This window comes from Erithacus rubecula (assembly GCF_903797595.1).
Source record: "Erithacus rubecula genome assembly, chromosome: 3".
Lineage (NCBI taxonomy): Eukaryota > Metazoa > Chordata > Aves > Passeriformes > Muscicapidae > Erithacus > Erithacus rubecula.
Window position 1 is genome coordinate 64,648,019 of NC_136689.1, and position 24,708 is coordinate 64,672,726.

The 24,708-nt window shown below is 39.9% G+C and overlaps 2 long non-coding RNA genes across 3 annotated transcripts; one reads left to right on the forward strand and one right to left on the reverse strand.

Moving 5' to 3' along the window:
* Nucleotides 1-2,345: 2,345 nt before the first annotated feature.
* Nucleotides 2,346-20,219, reverse strand: LOC306799210. Its single transcript, XR_013773552.1, has 3 exons — nt 20,002-20,219; nt 4,053-4,107; nt 2,346-2,610 (listed from the first exon to the last, which is right to left on the reverse strand). It is a non-coding gene; the product is annotated as an uncharacterized lncRNA (long non-coding RNA).
* Nucleotides 16,051-24,285, forward strand: LOC306799212. Of its 2 annotated transcripts, none has more exons than XR_013773554.1 (3): nt 16,051-16,094; nt 22,243-22,322; nt 24,107-24,285. It is a non-coding gene; the product is annotated as an uncharacterized lncRNA (long non-coding RNA). The 2 variants fall into 2 exon arrangements; XR_013773555.1 differs by lacking the exon at nt 16,051-16,094 and adding an exon at nt 20,072-20,146.
* Nucleotides 24,286-24,708: the final 423 nt, after the last annotated feature.

Consider the following 24,708-nt stretch of genomic DNA (forward strand, 5'->3'; position numbering starts at 1 on the left):
GCTGAGCAGATCTCCCAGTAGAAACACAGCATTTGGCTTGGGAAGGAAACATTTCTAAGCTAACTTCTGGCTCGGAGTAATTCTATTCTCCTACGACGTCTTTATTTCACTCGGCTTTGAAGAGATAGAGGAGTCAGATAATTAATTATAAAAGACAGTTAAAAAAAAAAATAACCAGTCATTCCAGAGTCTTGCTGCCCCAAGACAAAACTGATACACCAGTGACAGCATATGGGCCCTTGTTAGTGTGGAACCAAATGCCTGCATCTGATCTCCATTAGAGAAGCCTCTGTTCACTTCCCTCACCCAAAACGATAGAGAAATCCATTTAATCTTCTTCAAACCATATGACAACACTTGGTGAGTTTTGTTTCCTCCCATTTAAAATAAAATAAAGCAGTAAAATATGATAACAGTCCACCAAGTGATGTTCCAGTTTCATTTATGTGATGTTCAGAACAGTTTGTGGCAATAAAAGGAATGGGTACTCGAATGAGGTATTATGGTCAGCAGCCTGTGGGAAAATATATTTAGTTTCAATACTAATAATAGCCTAATAGCATCAAAGCAAGATAATAGAGTGTGACAGATGTTGGATGTTCTCTCTTTGCAGTGTGCCAGATGTATATTTTAAATAACTGTTTGCATGACAAAAGGGCCAAGAGGCCTCACTTTTGGATTCAGGGCCCTCTGAGGCTGGGCTCTGCAGAAAGGAATGCAATTCCTTTCTCGTGGTTTAACCCCAGCCAGCAACTCAGCCCCACAACTCACTCTGCCCTGGTACGATGGGGAAGAGAATCAGGAGGGTAAAAGTGAGAAAATTTGTGGGTTGAGATAAACACTATTTAACAAGCAAAGAAAAACAAGGAATTAATCAGCTACTTCTCGTTTTTAAGCGGGGGTTTGGCCATATCCAGAAAGGCAAGGCTTCATCATGGGTAACAGTTACTTGGGAAGACAAATTCCATAGCTACAAACATTTCTCCTTCCTCCTCCTTCCCCTGGCTGAGCACAATGCCATATGATCCAGGACATCCCTTTGGACAGCTGGGGTCAGTTGTCCCAGCTGTATCCCTCCACAACTTCTTGTGCACCTCCAGCCTACTTCTTGACCGGGGGGGGGGGTTGAGAAGCAGAAAAATTCTTCTCTCTGCACAAGAACAGCTCAGCAATAATGAAAACATCTCTATATTACTGACACTGTTTCCTGCACATACTCAAAACATAGTTGCATGCTAATTACTGTGAAAAAAAATTATCACACACAAAACCAGCACTCTCTCCCTAAAAACAGAAATGACGAGTTATTTTTATCATGTATATAAATACTTTTGCATAGCTAGAGCATCCTTAAAGGTGGCATTGTCAAAATATTCACACAAAACCCATTTATTTCCCTGTGCAGGTCATCCAGCATTGAGCCTGGGTGTGTGGAGCAGTGCTTGGCAAGGTGCTGACTCCAGGCTGGCTGCCTGGACTGAGATCCAAAGCTCCTGGGGGATCACTTCATTTGGGCAGTCAGACGGTACCACCAGCAGTTGGAGGAACCCCTTCCAAGAACAAATGCATACATATACTACAGACATTTTCTTGGAATTACATTACTGCCAGGAATGCTCTGCACAATGGAGCACTATCATTAGGAAGTTTTTTTAGTATTTGCCCTTTAGTTTCACATTTGAAGAGGCAAAAAGTTATGTATAATGTCAATTGCAGGTTCATGTTATAGAAATAACTCTGAGAAGGACTGTTGACCTCTGTGTTTTCCTCCCACCAGTGATATCTGATACTCATTTCCATGTAATTTGTCTGTCGTATGAACTAAGACTGTATTTCTAGACTCAGACAAAGCCCTTCACAGACTTTCCTAAATATTTATCATTGGTCCATATTATGCCCTGAAATATATTTTTTGTAGAATTGGTGCCATCAACAAAATTTTACAGAAGCTGTAAATTAGTAGAATATGGGATCAGTACTATAGTCTAGGAGTTTCCAGCACACATCCCCTCCAGCTTGTTGGCTCTGTGAAATTGTCAGAAGCAAAATATAGGGACCTGCTGTAAGTCTCTATAATCCATGCAGTAAGATTTGCCTTTCCATAAAAACTCTCCACATTGGAGCTGTATTAGAATTACATGCTGAGATGAGATGATATTTTTGGGAATTATTCCAAAGAGTCAGCATGGTCCTCCATGCAGCTATTCTGTGATTTGCTACATGGCTGTGCCATTTGCTCTGACATCAAATTTCTCAGGAACTGCAAGCAGTAGGCACACAGATACACCTCTGTCCAACATAACATCATTTGGGGCTAGATCACTCCAGAGGATAATCTATTTTCACCCAAAGAACTAAGGAACCAGGAGAGTGGAACATCTATTCCATGGTTAGATAGGAAACTGAGAGCTGAATCCTGTTTTTCTGGTTCCCAAACAGCTCCCTAATCATTAGCCTCTTTTTCCCCAAATAACTGATTCAAGATGTTCCAGGATTCTGACATATGGGTTTCCTCCTGCAGCCCAAGGTTTCTGAGCATTTGGGGTTTGATCAGCCACTGTCACCACCATGTTTCTTCAAAGAGATGTCCTGAAGTGTTCTAACGAGCAGCTGCAACGCAAAAGAGGGAGAAAGAGAGAAATGGTTCACAGATCCTCAGAGCTACTACGCGGATGTGTGGTTGGGATTAAAGGGGATTGCAGATGACAACAGCAGTGCTCAAAGTGATCTTGAGAGCTGCATTTTATTTCACTAAGTTTTATATAACCACACCACTTTGTTGTCAAATATTTGAGCAGGTTAGTGACAATGAATAAACTGTAATCATTATAACATGACAACATATTGAAGCCAGTGTGGTGAAAGTGCTTTGTATTCCCAGGGACCCTGCAGTCGTCATCATCTTCAATATCTGACCATAACTCAGATCCAAGAAAGTATTAGAACAAACTAGACTGCCAACAATTGAATAATTAAATACCTCCTTGATCAACTACTTCCTTTACACAGAGGCCGCTATGGTTATTATATTACACTGTCATCATTTAAATCTTTGGCTGTTTAAGGCAGAGTGTGCAACCCTCTGTGCTATGAAGTATATTTAGAGCAATTCTCCTTCAGAAAATGTGGATTTTTTTTTTGTTCAAATCATACATGAATTTAAGAAAATTCAGCTAAGATATACTAAGCAAGTAATAGTAACAACTAATGAAAACTTCACCACCCACCAAACAACTTCCCAAATGTCAAAGGAAAAATTTCTTTAGGAGAGAGATTACAGATCTCCCTTTTTCCTCTCAGCCAATTTTTTTTTTTTAATCTTTTCTTAAGGCATCTCAGCATGGTGTAGATTCTGAAATTTCCTGGTAAATGCTCATTGAGGTACAAATAAATACAGGTTTGGTAAGAAGCTCTGAACTCCTCTGACAATTAGTAGGTAGTGCTGTCCATTTGCTGGTGAGCGTGGTTCCATGGGAGACAATGTGAGCTCTGGATATGTGACCCAGTGGGGAACTCAAGGATATACAATGAGCCATGAAAATGCCACTCTCCAAAGAAGAGAGACAGGAAATTAAGAGACAGAGCTCCATCAATTCCCAGATCCCAAATAATTCCCAGCAGTTGTTGTACAGCTAGTTATTTCTCATCCCAGATTCCTTCCAAAAATGACATGGGCTTTACTGCTCAAAATAACAGAACTGAGTATTGCTGCACAAGTCTGAGAGACTGAGACTTTCTGCTCCCCTCCCAGAGCCCTGCCTCTTCCCAGCATCCTGTTCCTCAAACTTGCCTTTGCCCTATAATTCCTGCCTGAGACTCCATAATCTTAAAACTCCAACCCCTCCATACCAAATTTCCAACAATGAAGGAAAATACATCAATAATAAGCTTTCATGCACTCTGCTTCCACAGGATTTCCCACATATCTTTGTCCTTCAAGGATGTTGTAAGGAAAACACTGGGACTAGGGGTTTGCTTTGCTGGATTATTAAAATGGCAAATGAGCTTTAGTTTCAGTTGTGAATAAGTTATCATAATCCTTTGTGTCTTACCTTTAATTAAACACATAAACCAATTTTGATTTCTATTTTCATTGTCTGTGCCCAACTGAAAAAATGCTTGACAGAATTTTAGTTGTGGGACATTTGTTAGTTGTGGCTACAATTGCTAGGCATGCCTTTAGAGGAATTTGAATTAACAATTGGTCAATTTGAATTAACAGTAACTGCATCAATGAAACATCCCAAGTCATGGTAACACTGTAAGTAAACTATTTACTTTTGAATCTTTTCCAGGGTAGAGAAAATGGGAGGAATTGCAGAAGAATAATGAGATACAAGGAATCCAAGAGCTGGAGGGACTGGATCAGGAGGGAAAATTGAGTGTGGATATCACCAGAGATGCACTGGAGTTAAAAATAGAATTAGAGTTCAGTAAACTGAGCTGCTGAAATCACTTCTTGTCTCAAAATTTCTATGCTCAAACCACAAGCTTAAAAGATACTTTCAGCATTATATTCAAAGTAATTGAGTAATTAGAGTAGTTAACTCACTTAATAACCGATTTTCATTTGTATCACTTTTAGTATATTTGTACTTTTCAGCAGCATCTTGGCCACTGCAGAATGGACCTAATACAGACCTTTCTCACATCCCTTCCCAAACTCAGTATAAATTTGAGCACTTGAAAATTTTCTCTTTCTTTCCCTGTTGGTGACTCTGACTGATTAGAATTTACAGTCATTTTTCATTATTACATATTCACAAAATCCCTTGCTAACATTGCCAGCACAAGTTCAAGGTGCACTCAAATTCAGCCTCCTTTCACTTTTTACAGTACTAACAGAAGTCATCATGGGGTTTCTTAATTTTCAAGCTTACCTTAAGAAAATGATAATTTAAAAAGCTGACAAAAACCAAAAAAAAACCCAAAAAAAAAAAAAAAAAAAAAAAAAAAAAAAAAAATAAAAGGTAACAAAATCAAAAGGATTTAGATCTTTCTCTCAAATGGATTTACAACCTTAAGTTTTGCAAACCTAGATTACAAACAAACCAGAAACTGGGAAGTTTAAGGATGGCATTTACAACAAGATAGAGGTTTTGCCTATGTAAAAATCTGTGTATGTGCATTTGTACATAGAAGTGACTGTGAACCTAAGAGCATTTCCACATACTTAGCATGTGCCTTTTCTATAGAAATTTTCTCAAAAGTCCACTGAGATGATGCAGAGTACTCCAAAGGGTTCTTTGCTCCAAAATATATCAATCAGCAAGAAGAGATATTTCCAGTCCACCAGTACTGCACACTTGCCTCTTTCAACAGCCCCATGCTTAAGAAACTTTTCATGAAGGAGAATGCCACTGAAATGTTCTAAATCCGCATACATATATACACCTATACATATGTATACATTTATATACTATTTTGGTATAGTGCATAAGAAGAAACCAATTTTACAGAAACACACTTCAGTGGATAAATAGAATGAAATGGAGGATGCATTTCATCTAAGACCTAAGACCTGTGCCTGACCTGGAATATTTGCAAACTTGACCTTTGCAGTAATTCTGTTTGTAATTGATATGCATACTGATCCTGAGCTTGGTTTGACCAGTTTCTATTTTTATTAATACAGTTTGCTTGACTTGTTGGAAGCTGCTGCACTGTGACACATCCCAAACACCTACCAGTGCAATAAAACTCAGTAACAGAACTCCCATTTATCAGATCTGCATGGGAGGAAAGGTTACTCAATGGGACAATAGGGACTGTAACTGGTTGTCATGCAGATAGCAGAGAGAACCCTCTTCGACTGTTCCCAGCCCAGTTTAAGGTATAATAAACTAATAGTCAGAATGCATTTTTTTTATTTGTAAACTGGGCAAGAAGATCCATGAACATAAAGATTTTCTTGCTGCCTTTTCTATTGGTTCACTCTTCAGAACCAAACTGAGCTTTGAATTAATGCACAAATCTGACAAAGTACTAAACAACATTTAAATTACCATTGATAAATGCTCAGCCAAATGTAATTACTTCTTCTACGGTGGCTCATTAAGAAACTGTTCCATTAAAGTAGAGTTAAATAATGAAGGAGATGAGAGAGTTAAGGTTCAGGAAGCTGCTGTGCAAATGCTGTGAAAATGCTTGTAAAATGCTCAGATTGTACTTTTAATAGGCAGGATTTTTCTTCTTGTTTCCAACCTACCTTAGTTCTCTAGTATCTCCTGACTGATGAAATGAATCTTGCCATTTTTGCCTGTCTGGAGCTGAAAGGAATGAGGTAGGCTACAAGGGGTTGCAGGTTGATGGTAAAGGGAAAGGGAGCAATGGATTTCAGAGGATTTAAGCTGAGCAACACCATGGCTAGTCCAGCTGAGCTCAGAGTGCAAGAATATATGGAGACAATGGGCTTGAGCTGTTAGAGTGGGCTGCAAATTGAGCTGCAGAAGGAGCTCAATGCCATTATATAAAATAGGAAGGCTAGAATAGGGTGGCAATATAAAACTGCTGGGTGGCACACTGTACTCACACAATCAGGTGTTATTCTGCATTATGGTTTCAGCTAAATATCCCAGTCTTATAACCCTGTTGCTACCATAACAAAAGACAAAAGTAACTGATAGAAATCATCTCACTCAACAGCTCGGCTTGATTTCTCCTCTTGTGCTCCAATTTCACATTGCAATATCTCTGCAATAATTAGAGATACATGGGCAGTGCCAAGCACAAGAATCACTGATAACTTCATAGAGAAATAATCCATATGATCATGTCCCATAGCCAGCACACCAAGTTTTATACTTCTGCCATCCTCATTACAAACAGTCTGTTATTTAATATAGCTAAATACTTGAGAAATCAATCATTATCTTTTTTAAGAGGGAAGAAACAAAAGCATGACACTGTTTGCAACAATCCATGCACACCTTTAAACAGCCCAGGTATTTTTCTCAGTGGAAGTATGTTGAGGCTAGGACTCTTAGGATAACATGAATAAAGCATCTGGAAAACTAACTTTGAAGAAGCAAACCCTCTGTATTAGTTACATAGCTTTGTCTGTCAAAAACCAAGAGTGATCTCCAAATGAGAGGAGCTGCTACAAATTTCAGATGATACAACTGCCCTGTTTCCATTTCAACTGGAAAAGCCTACTGACCTGGCTGGCTCTAACATTACCTGAGGTGAGACCAGAAGAGATACAGTGTTGGGTCAATAGATACCGATACCTGTGAATCCAATACTGATACCCGTGTATCTAATTCAAGAGTTTGCTTTCTGAAACTGTATCCACCTGCATTGCTTTTTATTAACAGGCCATTATGAATGTGCCTCTGGCAAATTCGCAGCTGATGGAAATGTAAGCATGTCCCTTGATACTGTCTAAAATGATTTCTAAAGAACAGATAATGGGACATGTGCCAGTGAAGAGGTCAGAAGCAGTTTAAAAAGTCACTTGCTCAATATTCCCTGCCAGTACCAGGCTGGTTTGTCCCAAGCCGCTTTGGTAAAACAGGAGGCTTTCCAATGCCAGCTCTGAAAGCACAGGACACTGTTTTTAGGAGCATTTGGCTCTTCAATCAGCCTTTATTCCACTGTGAGGAGGTATAGGCAACTCTCCTGATACCTTTGCAGGAGACACAATGGAAGGCATTCCACCCATAAGAGCAGAAGACAGAATTATGTCTTTTCACACACCAGACAAACCCTTCACTCTTGCTTGCCACCAATACTGCAAAAAACCCCAAAGATGCCAGCTGAACAATGGGCTCAGGAGCTCTTGCTGTATGCTTTGTCTTCTTTGCCCAAGCTAAGATCAATTAGCAAGATGTCAATTAGCAAGGTCAATGCCAAACAGTTTTCTGGGCTTCAGCCTAACTCTCAGCCTCAGGAAGACAGGACAGATACATCCTAAAGTCTTTAGGTGACACTGCATGTAGACAATGGTAATTACTTCATATTTGCAGTGTAAAAGTTCATCTAAGTAGAAAGTTTGGTGCGTAGGAAGTCTTAGAATATAGACTACTCAAAGCTTGTAAAGCTTTTAGAAAAACTAATGAATTTGGGGAGGGGAGGGTGGACAGAGACATGACACAAGACATGGTACAGATGGCATGACATAGACTGGGAACGACACTTTTTTTCTACAAGGCAATAGTAATGACATTCCTACTTTATAAGCATCATATTTGGATTGCCCAGAGATACTAAGCTAGGAACTCTTATCAATTTGTCTAAGTTTCCTCAGAGAATTTGCAAGAAGACATAAGGCAGTAGAAAGTAAAGTCCAAGGATGTAAACAAATGGAGCAAAAATGTAACTGAATGCTTTATGATAAAATTAAATTTGATAAACTCTCAGCTTAAAAGATAGAAGGACACCCAGTCAGAAATATTCTTTCTGCTGACATACAGAAACACGATTTTATGACAGAGAAAAAACCCAAGTGTTTCAGAAGACAATTTATTTATGGCTCAACGACAATTAAACCAACTATTATTAAGTTAGCTGAAATGAAAAAGAAATCACTGGCAAATTGGAAAAGAAGAAGCCTTAGGTCAATATGACAAATTTGTTATCCCGCGTGTGGGAAAACATCCCTTACAAAATTTGAACTTCACAGCTGGATGAGAACACATAAGCAAATTTAATGCAGAGCATGAACTGTTGGTTGTCACCATCCACAACAATGTACAATCAGAGCAACCCACGTAAATGAGAGACAATCAGCCTCTCTGCATTTAAAGCTGCTTAGAAATCTGGATTTACCAGCAGAACTAGGATGTCTTCTTGTAATGCCAGGCCAAGGCTTTCTTGCAGATCTACTCAAAGCCACTGAATATTTGAAAAGGGCTAAATGGCAGATCCTAGAATCCCCCCAGTCCTTCCATAGCCTCTCCCTAGCAGCATTGCATTTCCATTTGAACTACAAATGACCCTGTACACACAATCATGTAATTCATATTTATATAAACAGAGGGTACAGTATGTATAATTTGAAAGATTTCTGGGAGGGGATGCATCATAACTAAACTCCTACTTTTCCCTTGAGGAAACAATCCCATTTGGTTTTTGTTAGCTTCAAAGGACAAAAGTATTTTTCCTTCTGTGTCAATAATTTAGTAGAAATTTGTCATTTCTGTCCACAAATCCAGCTTTCAGATTTGCCCTATCTCAGTGACACACACATCCACAAGCAAGCCTGTAACCTTCCCCACACCCCCACACAAACACACAGAGCACAGCAACTGCAGCACAATGAAATGCTCCTGCAGCAATTTCTAGCCATGGAAATTGAGTTTAGTTTCACTGACTTGCCAGGAACCTCTCCGCACTGGGGAGTTGTATTTCCAAGCACATACCATGGGACCAGGACCTTTGGTGACATGTTGTTCCAATTTGATTGAGGTTGGGTTGCAGGCCAGGCCTTTCAAATCATAACCAGCACAGAAATTACCTCCTACAAAACTGCAGAAAAGTGAGACTCCAGCAGCAAATCTGGGAAAACTTCATTTGGGGGTCAATGCAGCTTTAAGCATTGATAATATTTTTCCCCTCAGAGTTTGTCCAAGAACTGTTTAGGAGGAGCCTGAAAGGACACTGTTCACTTTCATTTGGAAATTTATGTGCCCTGATTGCCTAATTCAGAATCTGAGGGAGGAAAAAAATAAAGTATGAACATTTAAAGGAACAGATTTGGATTAGAAAACATTGCATATAAATCTTAGACAATCATCACTTTTTTCCAACCCATTCACTGTCTTCAGCACAGAACTAGAAAGGCATTCTTTTCAAAACAAATTAATAAAAAAAGTGCAGTGATGTCTATTGTCTATAATAAAGCCTACAGTTTAATTTATAGCAAGTCAAACTGTCCCAGCCTTAAACATGTGCAAATACATTACCCAGAGATGTAGCTGTGCCTCAATGGGACCAGCCCTAGCTCTGGGTGATGCCAGGTTGATACTCCCATGGTTTCAGATCCATGGCAGTCAAAGCCTCAGCATGATCAATGTCCATCTTCTTCAAATGAGCCCTGCTCAGGCTCCAGGGCTAATTCTCCAAGTGTTTGCTTCTCTGCAAAAGTGGCTTCCTAACTTGTGAAAATGATTTTAGGTCAGACTACAGCATTTCATAATGAATTATAATGTTTGATAGAGCTGTTAAAACATAGCAGGAAATGGTAACAGCTAGAAACATGTTCTTAAGTGTATTCTAATCATGTATCTTGCTTTCAAGTGCTTTAGTTTAATTTGGAAATTTTTAAAATTATAAAATTCCATGGGGCTTTGGGCTTATAAATAAGTCATATCTAGAGATATAGGGCCAGTAGATTGGAGTAGTTTCTTTGAGATATCATTGAAATTACACTAATTCAAACTCTCTGGAAATCTGACTCACAAAGTAGAGATATTAAATGGGAAATAACGTTTTTAATATGGTTCATTCTGTCAGCTGTATAAAGTGAAAGCAGGAGAAGGAAAAGGACTCCATTCTTTCTTACACTAAGAAGCATTTACACCACTATGGAAGCATAAAGGTCCTCATAAAGGTTATATGCTATATCTCAAGACTGCAGGGAAAAGTTGTAGAATATTTTGAGCAGCTTGTTACATTACTCTATTTCTCACTAACAGCAGGACATGCTCAATAACACCCATTTTCTTAAGACTGTAATGTATTAAATATTTGGGTTAGAGGAGGTTTTTTGAACATCTATTAAAAGGCTAGTTGGAGAACTAGTGAGAGGTAACGAAGCAAGCTCTAAGCACCGATGGATATACAAGTGGGCAGAGGAAAAAGCTGCCCAGGCAGCCTTAATTCCTCAGTCTCATAGCCTAATTGTTCCTCTTTCCAGTCTTCATTTCAGTGTTTTTTAACTCAAGGCAGCAGTGAGAGGGACAAGTCTCTTCTCTAATGTGGGTTTGCCAGATGTTCTCCACCACCTGAGGGCCTTTTTAGCTGGACAAGCACATCCTTCAGCATTTGTTACAGGAGTCATGAATCACCACTCCTAAACTTTTAAATTAACAGCACTGCCTTCACCCCAAGCAAACAGCTCTGTCCATGGAGCTAACTCAAGCTTTGTATGAGGCTCTGCCCTGGCAACAGCCAGAATCTCCCCTCTACAGGAGTGGGACAAGGCATACCAAGACAAAACCTGACCCATTGCTTTGTGAGCAGACATGATCTCAACAATCCATGAATCCATGATCTCAACAACGCAGGATGGATGATGGATGGAAAAAAACACCTCTCTCCAGGGAATGATGAACTCATCCAAATTTCATTCACAGATAAATGGTGTTCTTCCTGTTTATCAGGATCCCTATTGCTTAGCTACTTCTCCTATGGGGTAATAGTGAGAGAAGAGAGTGAGCACTTCATCTTCTCCCAGGGAAGAAAGAATCCTTTCCAGATATGGGTGTATAAAGGAAAGATGAAAGAAAGAGCCCCATACAATCTCACAGGCCATTTAAATCATGTTACAAACACAGAAGCAACTGATCCAGTCTTTTAAAATAAACTTTTTTTAGTGTATATTGAGCTGAAGCATTGCCTTTCTAGGTATAACATCCAGAAGATGAAAGAGATTTTGCTTTCCTGCACCTTGACAAATGCAAAGCCATGTAGCTTCTTAATGGACAGGGAGGGATGTTCTGCTACAGGACAGGAATTCTCCTGGAATCATAGTGTGTTGACTGCTAGTGAATTGGTTTTTCTGCCAGTAGATTAAGAATAAATTCATACCTTTGGGCTCTCTTCTGAAATATTCTTGGGCATGTTGTGAAAGATGAGGATGCATTCCCCTGAGCATAGGAAAAGCCCCTTATATTGAAAGTGGAAAACCACATATAAACAAGTTGTGCTGATTATTTATCCTTGAGATGATCAGAACAGAGTTCAAAAACATCCTCAAGAGAAGAGAAAAATATTTCAGCATATGAGTTCATTCCAGTGATGTGTCAGATTAAGAAATGCATATGCAAATCTCCCATGGAACTTTGGAAGACATTAAAAAGGAGCACTTCATTAGCATGATGCTGAGAGTCAGCAACAGCTGTATAAACCTAAACATCTACTTGCATTCCAAATTGAGAACAGATTAAAAGATAACCAAGATTTTTTTTTCACCCCTGAATGTCAAAAAAGATGCTGATACAAAATTAAGTTTTTATTCACATTTACAGCAGGAATGAGGTAAAAAACATAAGGGGTGTAGAAAACTAGAAAAAGGAAGTAAATGGGGGAAAAAAGAAGCAATAGTGCATATTCTGACTGAGTCTCCAAGAATTACTGTCCAAAAGTATCAAAACTGTTACTGCAAAAACAGCACAATAGTGTTTAAATAAAAAACTGGGTAAGTAGGTTTTTACAATTATTGTGTCTGAAGGAGGCTCTTGGGCTATAAAACCACTTACTGTGGACCAGATCTAGTAATGTTCAAATGTATGTCCTAGCCAGACTCTTTAAACTTAGGAGAATCCTAAGGACATACAGGATCAGGCAAAGCATACACACAAATATATATTCTATCCATGTAATGAAATACAGTATATGGTAACACACAGGAAGGGAATAATTCATTTTCCAGTACTGTGTCCAATGAACCATGGAATATAAAATTTTTTTTTATTTCTTGGTGGTAACTGTCAAAATGCATTTATTTTGGGGAGATGAAGAGGGAATGCACAAAGAAGTGTAGAATAATTATGTGTTGAAAATTAAACCCAGTTGTCTGAACTGGGAAGAACAATATAATGTACCAAAGGAGGTCTAAAGTGTTTTGGCCAGCAAACTTAGAGGTCATCCAAGACAACATATTTTGCAAATGAAAGGCAAAGGCAGTTCTCTGTGGTGTACTGCTTACCTCTGTTTTTGAGAGTTTAGATCTACATTTAACACCAAAGAATTCATAGCTTAGTTTATTCACATTATAAGGCTGTTTCTCTTGCACTTCCCTAAGAAATTGTGGATAATATCTAAGGATATGGAGTCAAGCTCATGGATTATATGTGCAGGACTCCAGGAAGAGATTTTAAAGAATAAATTTCCATTTAAGAGTGGCATGAAAAAAGGCCTTTTCTCTCTGCTTCAGAACAACAGCAGTGACAGGGTTGGAAGAATTATGGAACTCTAACTTTTCAGGATGTCTGTGGAACCAGGGGTGTACTGGCCAAGCATTTAACTCCCAGTTTGTGTCCTGAATAAACCCACAGGACGGGCTCTCTAAGTCTCAAAGGGTCTGTGTGCACCATATGGAACACCTGAATTACAGTCTGCTCTGCCAGAAATTCCTGCTAAGGAAGCAGTGGGAAGACATGATTGTCACTGTGGAGTATCCATACAAAAAACCACAGCTCCCTGAAAGGTCCAGAAGTTGCCAAAAGTCTCAGTGCTTCAATGACCAGAGTTGTGACAGGACTAGAGAGTTATAGCATGGACTTGCTGTGACTAAGACATTGCTTCCCAAAAAGCAAATACAGCAATTAAATTGAGTTGCTTACTCTGCTGATGGTGGAGATTCTTGCCTATCAGCAAGTTATCAGCATTGCAGTGATTTTTCTGTTAATCTGTCCCATGTTCTTTCCTTGCACCCTGACTGATTATGCCCTGAAGAGATACTACATTCCACAAAGATGTTGAAAAGAGAGCAAGCACGGAGCCAAAGCAAGCCTTGCAATGACTCGTGCCAAGATGAAGGGGCACCCAAAGGGAGGTGAGGCCAGTGGTGTAATCTGAGCATTCTGGACCACAAGGGAGGATGGTATGCACTTCTCAAGGCTGTCCACATACCACAAAATACAAAGGGAGACTGCAGGCAGGGAGCAGCCATGTTCCCTGCATTTTAAGGATGGATACACAGAATGAAAACTGAATACATTTCTAAAGACTTTTGACAGGGTAAGACAGAATTATATCCCTTCCTAATCCACAGCAATATTTCCTCATCACTGTGGATATATATCCTCTATGCAACCAGGCCAGACAGAAGACTAAAATCAATTTTGGGTGGCTAAGGTATCATTATTTTTAGGTTCTGCAAGAAAACTCAGCTGCTGATTAAACCACAATGATGGAAATCAGAACACATAATATTCTTCAGTGCCACATTGTATGACAACACAAATTCTCCAAAGCATACAAGAAAAGCAGGAATTTACTTGCACAGTTTAACAGACAGAATAACTGTAAATGGCTGAAAAATTCAATGCTCCAATTTTCTCATTTTAGATAATTTCTGTGCTATATATGATTCCTATACACGTCTCAAGAAAATAAAGCTGCAAATCACAAACAAGTTCCTCTTTTTTCCACCTCTTTTTTAAAGTTTGTTACAATAAATTATATTAATTTTAGGACTTGCCGCACCAGTGCTTTCCAATTCCTTTCTTTTATCTCTTTTCCTTCTGGATAAGGAGTGGCATGGTTTTTGAATAGACACTAAGACATTAGTATTGTGAATGGTCGTAAATATTATAAGATAGAATAAGCAACTGTCATTGGGATACTCCTGAGAGCCAAGAAAGCAGCCTTTTCTCAGGCTGCTCAAGGACGAGAAATATAACAATTAAACACCTGCTGGAGACGTGATGTTTTGCAGAAAGCATGTTTTCAAAGAGGTGTTGCCTTCTTGGACCAATGAGCCTATTATATTCCATATGGCACGAACTACCCTATATAAGTGCAGTGTTTCTTTAAAAGAAGGCTCTCTCTTTTGCTTCTCCATTACATGAATGACTATGTTGCATCATCCTTTCCACTGTTCTCTTATAGCTCGAATGCAACAAGTAAGAGCCTGGAAACTGAGGGAAAAATGTGAATAGTTAAGTTCAGTAAGACATTTTCAAAAACTACTTGACATTTACGGTGTTTTTGTTTCAGAATGCTCAAGTTGAGGTGTGTTAGAAAGGTTTGGGGTTTTTTTGTTGTTGTTGTTTTTTTGTTAGGTGGTCAATACTCCTTTGCATTACATATGTATCTGCAAGGCATCCCAGGCCATGTTCATCCAGACACTGCAAAGAGGTAAAGACTTTCTCTACCTCACTCCAAGGATGACAGCAGCTGTCCCAAAGGCAGGCAGACAGGAGTTCTGCCTGAGCCAAAAGGCCACAATGACAGACTGATTCAAAGCAGAAACAGAGTAATTTTGCATTTGTTGACATCAGACAGTTGTAGGGTGCCATCAGTATCCAAAACTTAAGAAAACATTTCCCACAAAACAAAATGTAAACAAACAGTTTTGCAACTTTTTTAAGTGGCAACATCAGGAATACATATATTTTCACAATTAGTATCATGTCATTCTGAATTACAGGAATATCTGTGTTTTTCAAGGTTTTAAGGCTAGCTAGCTTTTCAGGAAACAAAAGATATTGCGAATGTCACTACAGGAACCATGAGACATGAGGGAAGAGGACAACAGCTAAATTCGGAGTCTATTGCTCTATGGAGGCAAATAAAGATACTGTCTACAGATATTTGGCCCTTCATAATTTTCTTGGAGTAAAGGAACAAAACCATTCCAGGACTGTGAGGGGAGCTGTTCTTCCTGATCTCCACACTTTCCTCTGATACTCATGTGATGACAAACCAAAGTCTGATGCACTTACATTTTTGTGGGTCTTTGAGAAGAAGGATAATGTGGTGAATGGCCCACCTAGCCAATATAGGAAAACCAGTTGATGAAATCTTTTTGGACTTCAGCAAGGCCCGTGACACTGTCTCTCACAGGATCCCTCTGGACAAAACAGTGCCTGGGCCACAGAGGGTGGTTGGGCACTGGAACAGGCTCCCAGGGCAGTAGTCACAATTCCACCCTGACAGAATTCAAAACACATTTGGACAATGCTCTCAGGCACATGGTGTGACTCTTGGAGTGTCCTGTGCAGGGCCAGGAGTTGGAATCAGTCATCCTGATGGATACCTTCCCACTCAATATACTCTATGATTCAATGATTCCATGACTTACATCACAAATGTGTCCCTTGTTTATTGTTATACTGACACATACATGACTTTAATTCAAATAAAAATCCTAGAAAAGCTAAGATCCCAGCAGGTTGCAGGGTATTTCTATCTGCAGTTACCAGGTAATAAGCTATTATAAAGTTGACTACATTATTTTTCAGTATGAACCAAAGTAAAGACATTCAAGTTTTCATTTGCTCTTTCATTTGATTCACTAAATTCAGCAAAATGAACTTCACTGGAGAATACTGGTTTGGAAAAGTCTGGCCATCTCCAAACTTAGAACTGTAATGCTAGGTTGGGTGTTTGATCTGCCTCTTTCCTGAAGCAGGTCTGTTTTCTTTCCAAACTGACATGAAGATTGAATTTAGACTTTTACTGTTCAAAAACGCTAAGTTCCACTTGCTTAATTTGCATATTTAAAGTCTGTTAAAAATTCATCATGTAAAATTGAATTCCTCCATTTTAATTTATGATATTTCAAAGGCTAATAATCACTGTTTGATACTGTAAAGTGCAGCTCTTATGAATATATACTTATGCATTTCTTTCATATTTTAAACTACAAAAATTAAATTTGAATGCTAAGTTAGTTAATTTGGGGGCACATTATGCCTTCAATTTACTTTCTGTGCATTTACAGCTGTGATATAATCAGTTCTGAGGCTACTTTCTAAGGTAAACCAGAGGACAAGAGCATATATTAAAAAAAAAATTAATATAATAATAAGGGCAATTAGTTGTAAGTGCTGGTCCATGCAAGGTGCCATGACTAAGATTTTAACTGGCAAATGTAAATAACTACCTTTGAACTAACACTGCAGGGACTTTGGTAACCATTCTTAATACTTTAATGACAAACAATAGGTACAAATGTCTCCTACCTTAACAATGTCATGGCACTTAGTTCTAATTAGCAATTAATAATATCTCTCCTGATTTGCTGTCTTTGAAAGAGAGATGGTATAAGTGTAAGAAAACTCCTTTTGGGCACTTTTATTTCCTAGTGCACAAGTGCTTTATCGTCTTCAGTGACAGGAAGATCAGAGGGTTGTTTTGTTCTTTTTGTTTTTTATACTGGAAAATCCAAATTTCAATTGCCTTAGGAAAACAAACAAAAAAGGAGAAAAATAAGCATAAATTAGGCTCACAGTGTTTCCTTATTTTTTTTTTTTTTGTTCCTGGAGAAATACCATTCACTGTGTGTTAAAGCCTCCCTTTAACAGCTAACTATTAAAGTAAACCAAAACATTGTTGGCAATTGATGGCTGAATGGCTCTGCCATGGTGGAAAGCAAGGATTCAGCACTTTTAGAAACCAACTCTCTCCCCAGCTATCCCTAAGGAAGAACTGGTTCAGTAAAAACTCCACAACAGAAAACAAGAAAAAAAAGTGCATTCACAGATAAGTGATGCAGATGCAACCTAAGGATGAGAGCTGGACTGGGACTGGACAGAAATGAACAATCTAGGGATGCAGGAAGAACAGCTCAACATATTTTCCTCAAGCATAGTGATGAAAGCCCTCAGAAGCTTTAGGAGTTGTAAGGTGAAGGCTGGGAGACTGTATTCTCCTGCAACTCACTATTTAACTCTTCTACACGGCTTATGAGAAAAGCCTATGTTTTTAGCAAGTTCTTTTGCAAAGCATACACTTTCTGCTTTAACTGTGATTTGTTCTTGACCAGCAGGATGATAAATTAGAGTGCTCAAGTAATTAGAATTTTGGAAAAAGGCAAGCACCAGCTGGGAATGAACTAGGAGAAAATTAGTGTCTGTTTTCAAGGCCTCAAACACGCAAACTAAGAGGACCCCCATTGCAACACTGACATCCAGACAGAGTTTCTGCAGCTGGAGACTACACACTGAGGCAATAGAAAAGCCGGAACTGGTTTTTAGCCAGACCCACCTGGCCAGAAAGCACACAGGACCCTAATGAGCCCTCCATTGTAATTATCTGCTGATCTTCCATCATCAGACAGTCCTAAGAAACTGCACCTTTTCAGGAAACACTCAAAGAGCAATCCACTTCAAAGTTTTGAACATGAGTAAAAACAAAGCATTAGTTTCCTGGGTTTTGGCACCATTAACATTAACAGTCCTCTGGACTGTTAATTCAATTGCCATAGTGCTCGGTGCTTTTCTGTGTTGACATCTCTCTCCCCACCTAAAGTCAAAAAACAATAGGAGAATAAAAAGGCATTTGGACTCATGAAGGAGTGTGCCTGGGATGCTACATATTCTCTTATTACATTTACCATGATACTTCAAAATAAACACCAAAGGTAAACCTGGGATATTACTTTTTTATCCCCACAAAAGTTACTTCTTCACAAATGTGATCCACCACAAAGTATGATTTCAATTTTTCCACTATTGTGTTTAAATGAATTTTGCTCAGTTTGTATTTAAAAATCACCAAATTAGAACATAGGCAATTTCCTGGGGATTAATAAGAAGGGCCAGCTGTGAAGAATGGATGGTCTCAGGCACAGCTGGGGACCACTAATCTCCCTGCACAAAATGAAAAAATACTAAATTTTCCTTAATGCCTTAGAGAGATCTAGTGGGGTCTGTAGGCATGCACCATCTGTAGAGACTTAGTTCAAAATTCTGCATGCTTCACATTGCTTGAAAACTCTCTTGGTAGCCTGCCTTCAAAAACCATTAACTTCTAATGAGGCAATAACTAGGATTAAATGAGAACAGAGAAAAATTAAGTTTTCTTGAGATTCAAGAACTCAAATGTACCAAGAAATGAAATCCAGGAATTAAATTCTATTCTGAGTAAAGAGCTAGCCTGCAAACCTTCTGGGGAGGGATTGTCCCGTAGTTCATATTTGAACAGCGTCTAGCAAACACAGTTCAGATTTCTAGGCACTATTGTAACACAAAACAATAAAAATAACTGCAGGAATTTATACAGAACTACTCCAAACAACTCAAGCATAATGGTGAGTACTAAAGATGAAGGTACATTCCTTGTAAATGTCTTTACTGCACATAATCGAAGATAAAATATTTTGCTTTTAAATAGAACTAGAGAGGGAGATGCTGGTTGAAATTCAAAAGAAACAATATGGCTGATTTGCATGTTGCTTTATCCTACTTTCCTCAACACAGCCAGTTGCACTTTCACAAACTAAGGTTCTGTCCTTATTGCTCATTTCTGACGGACTCCTGGACAGACTCATCTCTCTTTCTGCTTTGTACTTGTAGAAATGTTGATGCCAAAAACTCTTCCACTAGAGAAAGGGTAGGGGGTCCCAATGGCAGGACAGTGAAGAAGTTTGTCAGTCCTGCCCAGCTATCTATTTGAACACTTGGTCATAGAAAGGATAATCATTGTGGGAATAGTGTATTTTGTCATATATTATTATTCTGGATGGAGAGTGAGGAAAAACTGCTGGCTCTCCTTGTAAAGTTATTGTATTTTCAATTGCTCACAAGGTCTCCCAGAGCTCAGAGAGGTATTCTGTTAAACACTGAAATAAATAAAAACTGCTGTTTGATTGGCCAGAGATGAATAATTTCTACTATCCCCAGATGTATCCATCTAGGATGTGCTTATTTGCATGATATGTGAACTAATTGTTTAACACTACCCCAGAACATAGCATTGTTCACTAAGAGAAAGCTACACAATAGAAATTTATTGACTCATCACACTACTATTTTTTAGCCAATTATATGCCAGGATTTTTCCTTCAGATATATAACAATAGCAGAAAGACGCTTCGTTTCCTTGGGACTATTACTCTCCTGGGTGGCAAAATTAAAATCAGCCTCTATAAAACACACTTGAGGCAGCCTGCAGCAACCCCAAACGGCACGAAGGGCATACTTTATGCTTATACATTATAAGCAGCGGTCTGGAAAACTTCAGGGGGAGTAGAGGGAGTGCCGTACAAAACCCAGTGAGGTGTGGACCAGCACAAAATCTTTTCACCATTGCTACCCCAAACGCTTCCATCACATAGAAACGGGGTCCAGAAGGGGTGGGATGGCAGCAATCGCCATAATTACTTACTAATCAGATGCTTGGTAGAAAATCCCTTTAAAAAATTAGAACGGACATATTCGTTTTATTTCTTTGGAGACAGCCGCCAGGTGGGAGGAACTGTGAAGCCTTTCCCTGCGGGAGGATGGGGAAATCCGAAAAGACTCCGCACCAGGTCCCAGCCTGCTCCTGCCCTCCCGCCCAGCCCTGGGCAAAGGGAGAGGAATTCTCGCCCCCGTTAAACAGAAGAAAACCCAGCAGCTTAGCAGGAACAGGCATGTGAAGTGTGCTCAAGCACACGTGTGCGGAGCAGGTGCCGGCCCTGCCGCATCAGCAGCACCAGCGCTCTCTGCCGGGCGCCCGGAGCCGCCGGCACGGCCGTGCCGCCGCCGGGACCGGACCGGGACCGGACCGGGACCGGGCTCCGGCACCACCGTGCACTGCCCGCGATGCCTCTGCCTGCCCCCGGCATCTCTGCACCCCCGGTGCTCCGCCTGCAGGGCTGGGGCTGGTGTCTGACGGGCAGAGGGCTCCTATCAACAGCTGAGATTATAAAAAATACATGTATTTACTGAGAGACATAGACACACACACATCACCCCCAACATCGCGGGGCAAATCCCAGTCCTTAGGACACGCCTCAGCACGGGCAGGGTGGAGCAGTAGATGTAATAAATTGAGTAGACAGTAAGATGCTACCGGGAAAAGAAGCTGGTGAGGGCTCGGGAGCACAAGCCATATGAGGAGTGGCTGAGGGAGCCGGGGTTGTTCAATCTGGAGAAAAGGAGGTGACCTTTTCCTCTCTACAACCGTGTGAAAGGAGGGTATAGTCAGGGGGGGTCGGCCTCTTTTTCCAGGCAACCAGTGACGGGACAAGAGGACACAGTCTTAAGCTGCACCAGGGGAGGTTTAGGTCGGGCATTAGAAAGAAGTTCTTCACAGAAAGAGTGGTTAGCTACTGGAATGGGCTGAAATGGGAGATGGTGGAGTCACCATCCCTGGAGATGTTTAAGGAAAGACTGGATGTGGCGCTCAGTGCCATGGTCTGGTTGACAAGGTGGTCTTGGAGCACAGGCTGGACTTCATCTCAGAAATGTTTTTCAACCTAATTGATTCTGTGGTTCTGTGTAGTGGTGGTACTCTCTGGGCTAAAGGAACACAGCTGGTCATCAAACCAATCCACCTGCACAGCCTATGAAATAACAAAAAGTGAGGAAGGACAACTTTTCATAACAACATCTTAATGACTAAATAGAACAGCAGCCCAGTCTCACACACAGCAGCAGCAACAATCCCCAATTGCAGTCTAGACAGTTATTTTGGTTTTTTTTTCTAAAATTTCTATTAAATGTGTGAAGCCTGTGCACTCCCTCAGAGCAGCCATAGCTGCAATATCCACTAACCCAGGCACAGGGGGTTCAGCAAGCACAGAGGTGCAGCCCTGTGGAAATGTCTTGGGCTACCTCATGCCAAACTCCTGCTGCAGCACAGAGGCAGTGCTGTGGCTGAATCATCCATTTGGATAACCTGGAGACTGAGCTGCCTCAGGATCCTGCTGCTCAAGGCTTAGTGCTTTTACTGTCCTGGCCTTAGAGCTTAGGCAGATAACCTACAACTCAGACAGCTCAGCAGGAGTGTATCCACAGCTGCAGACATCACGTAATAGAATCCCTCTGCAACAGAAACTTTTATGTCTTCTTCAGATATTCCTAGACTGATTTTTCCAAATTCCTTTCCTTCCTTAGAGAGACCCTGTTGAAATCCTTGTCACTCCAAAAACATCCTCTACTTTTGGACACTGCTAGTCTCAGCTTATATGAGCAAAGCCAAGTTTGCTCTTAACTGGTGCAAAAGTTTTCAAAGTTAGTGCTTAGAGCATTTTCCTTTATGAAATCTCAAGCTTTTGCTGGTTGATGGTCCCCTTCTGGCCATTTGGGAGCATTCCTGTTTGCTTTTCCTTCATAGCCTCTTACTAGATAAATAGAACGCTTTCAAATAATAAACATTGTAAGTCAAAACACACATATCTGAACACCATTATAAAGTGGCTCTCCAGGTCTTGTAACCCAGGTCTGGTTTGAGACATGAGCTCTTTATTCCAGTTTAGAGTAGAGCAGTGCTTTGGAGTCTGACACAGACCTGGTGTGACTCAGAATCATCTACAGCACTGCCTCTTAGTAACACACACTCCTTGCTTCCCATCATGCATGTGAAAATTTCCATATGTTCAGTTATCATTTTTAAAATGGGGTTTCCTGTTTGCTTTTTCAGAGAATGTTCTTCCTTATAAAGTCTACAATCCACGAGCACTCTGTAACTAGTCTGGACTTAATTTGAAACACCACTTCCAGGTACCATCTTTATGTCTGCTGTAAAACACATGCTTTTCCTGTTTTTAACCCAAGTACATTTTTAGTTCTTAGTGTACTGAATACTTGTTGCAATCAGACTGTGCCTTTCTACCCCAACAATGTATGAGGAATATTTTAGAGAGAAGTCCTCTAGAACTTATTATAACCAATTTGTTAGATTTACTTTCACCTCCTGAAGTTTTATTGAACTATTGTTGAACTTTTATTGATTCTACATTCTCCTATAAACAAAACAAGACAATGAAAGAAGTCTTCATTTTATGAGGCAGAATTTCATTCAGAGTGCTAGGCTTCAGAATGGCTAAATAGTTGGTGTTGTTTCTGTATACACCTCTCCCTCTCACTTTTTGGCAGAATTTGTAGTTTTCTAGAAAGGCAGTCAACAAAAAGACTGTTCTTCACACAGCTATCAATCTGGATACATCATCTGGCAAACTGCAATGCCTTTTAAGTTATTTTCTGTAAGGGAACGTTGTGCTCTCTCCAGAAAGAATATTTGGCCAGTCACACAAGTCTCCAGGTTTCCAGTAAATTAGTTGATGAGTAACAGAGGTGGTTACAGTAGCCTCTCTTTACTGCCTGTAGAAAACTTCCAACAATTTATTTGCAAGAGGCTTGGCCATGACCCAGAGCAGAGCTCTGAAAGCAAGGAGGCAGCTGCAAAACTAACTTGGACTAATACCTGGGCTTTGTGGAAATGGTTTAAGAAAGATGTATATAGTCGCGTGGTATTTTAAATAACTGTGAGCAATTTCTGAAACAGAAACCTTGAAAATGACTTTAAAAAAAATAAATAAGGGAGACAGAAGCTCAGACTTTTGTTCAGGATTACTAATGCTGCAGTTTTTCAATGACAGTCCAATATATGGTGTATTGCAGAATGTTGTGATTGCCCCTCATGCTGTGGCATCATGAGGGAAAAATCCATTAGTTGAGGCTGCCCACAGCAAGGCTGTGGCTGGTAATGTGGCTGCAGAGGGAACCTGAAGGGGGGGTGTTTTCCTTGTTTCTCCTTGCTATGGCTAGAAGAAATAAGAGCCTCAGCAGGGAGGAAATTTGAGTCTGCTGCTCAGGTACCTTCTCTTTGGAAATAGGTGAATTGGGAAAGAGTGAATTTTCCCAGGGGTCCCTCTCCCTGTGGATACAGAGCAGGCAGGCAGTGCCTGGGGTACTTTACATCTCCTGGCAAGTCCTTTGAGTCACTCCATTATGACAGTCCACCAAGGGATTGTCTCCCTCCTGAAGCAGCCTGTCCTCACACCCATCATGGCTAAGGAGTCTTGCCAGCCCCAGTAGAGGCTGTGTACATCTGTTACCAGACAGAGGCACAAACATACTACAGCTGTACCAAAAGAAGGAGCAGTGCCTGGCCCTTATTGGAGTTTCTAATATCAACTTGATCTAAGACTTCTCTTCCTCTACCAGTCTAAAACTATGAACCATGCAGAAACCTAAAGATGAAATTATTTTACAATTTTGGAATTCACTAGTTTCCTTCCCTTATTTGTCAGTGAGTATATGCTGATAGTAAAGAGCAGGGTCCAGACTGCAGAAGCAGTAGCAGATACCTAAACAGAAGTTCTTTGGCAACAAGAGATAAAACTCTGATGTCTCCCCCTAATCACCCCCCTAGCCCTCCCTCTGCTGAGATGACAATTAATGCAGCAATTAACAGGGACTCAGACTGCAATAGCCCAGTATAAGATTTTGTACTGTTACATTTTTTCCTTTGTTAAATTCACTAATATAACAAACTCTATCAGTTCATTAATAGATCACCTACATAAGCAGAAGAATCTATACAGGTAAAGCACCATTTTTTTCATCATCTTGAAGATCAGAACACCAGACAAAGAGTTTGACAGCTGTTGGTTGAGTGCTTTACCTCAGAAAGGTTTGTTATACAAATTTAAAATCTAAGTACAAACAATAAATTACAAACTTCAAGGCAGATTAGCTTGCTGGCCATGTACCTTGTTGCCTTTGTCCCTTGTCTCTCCAGGATCCCATTAGAAGAGAAAATCATTAGAAAATAACATTTGAAATTACTCTCAATGTCCGTCATGCAATGCATTCTATTTTTCTCCTCACCATATTTCGACCACATGTCTCAAGTTTCTGTTTCCTAAATGACTCTGTCAAGCTCCCCCAAACATGTTTATAGGCCACATTTTAAAAAGAAACACATTTTATATTAAGGGTCGTATGACTAGAACTTGAGGAAGCATCTGCAGTTTGCTTTTGCAAATGTTCTGTGGTGAGGTAAAGAATTATTTTTTTCAAGCTTTACAGAAAAAAAAATTCTTTCTGGAAATGTTTTCTGGGAAGAGTTTCTTTCATTTGATAATGCTTTTGATTAGAGAAT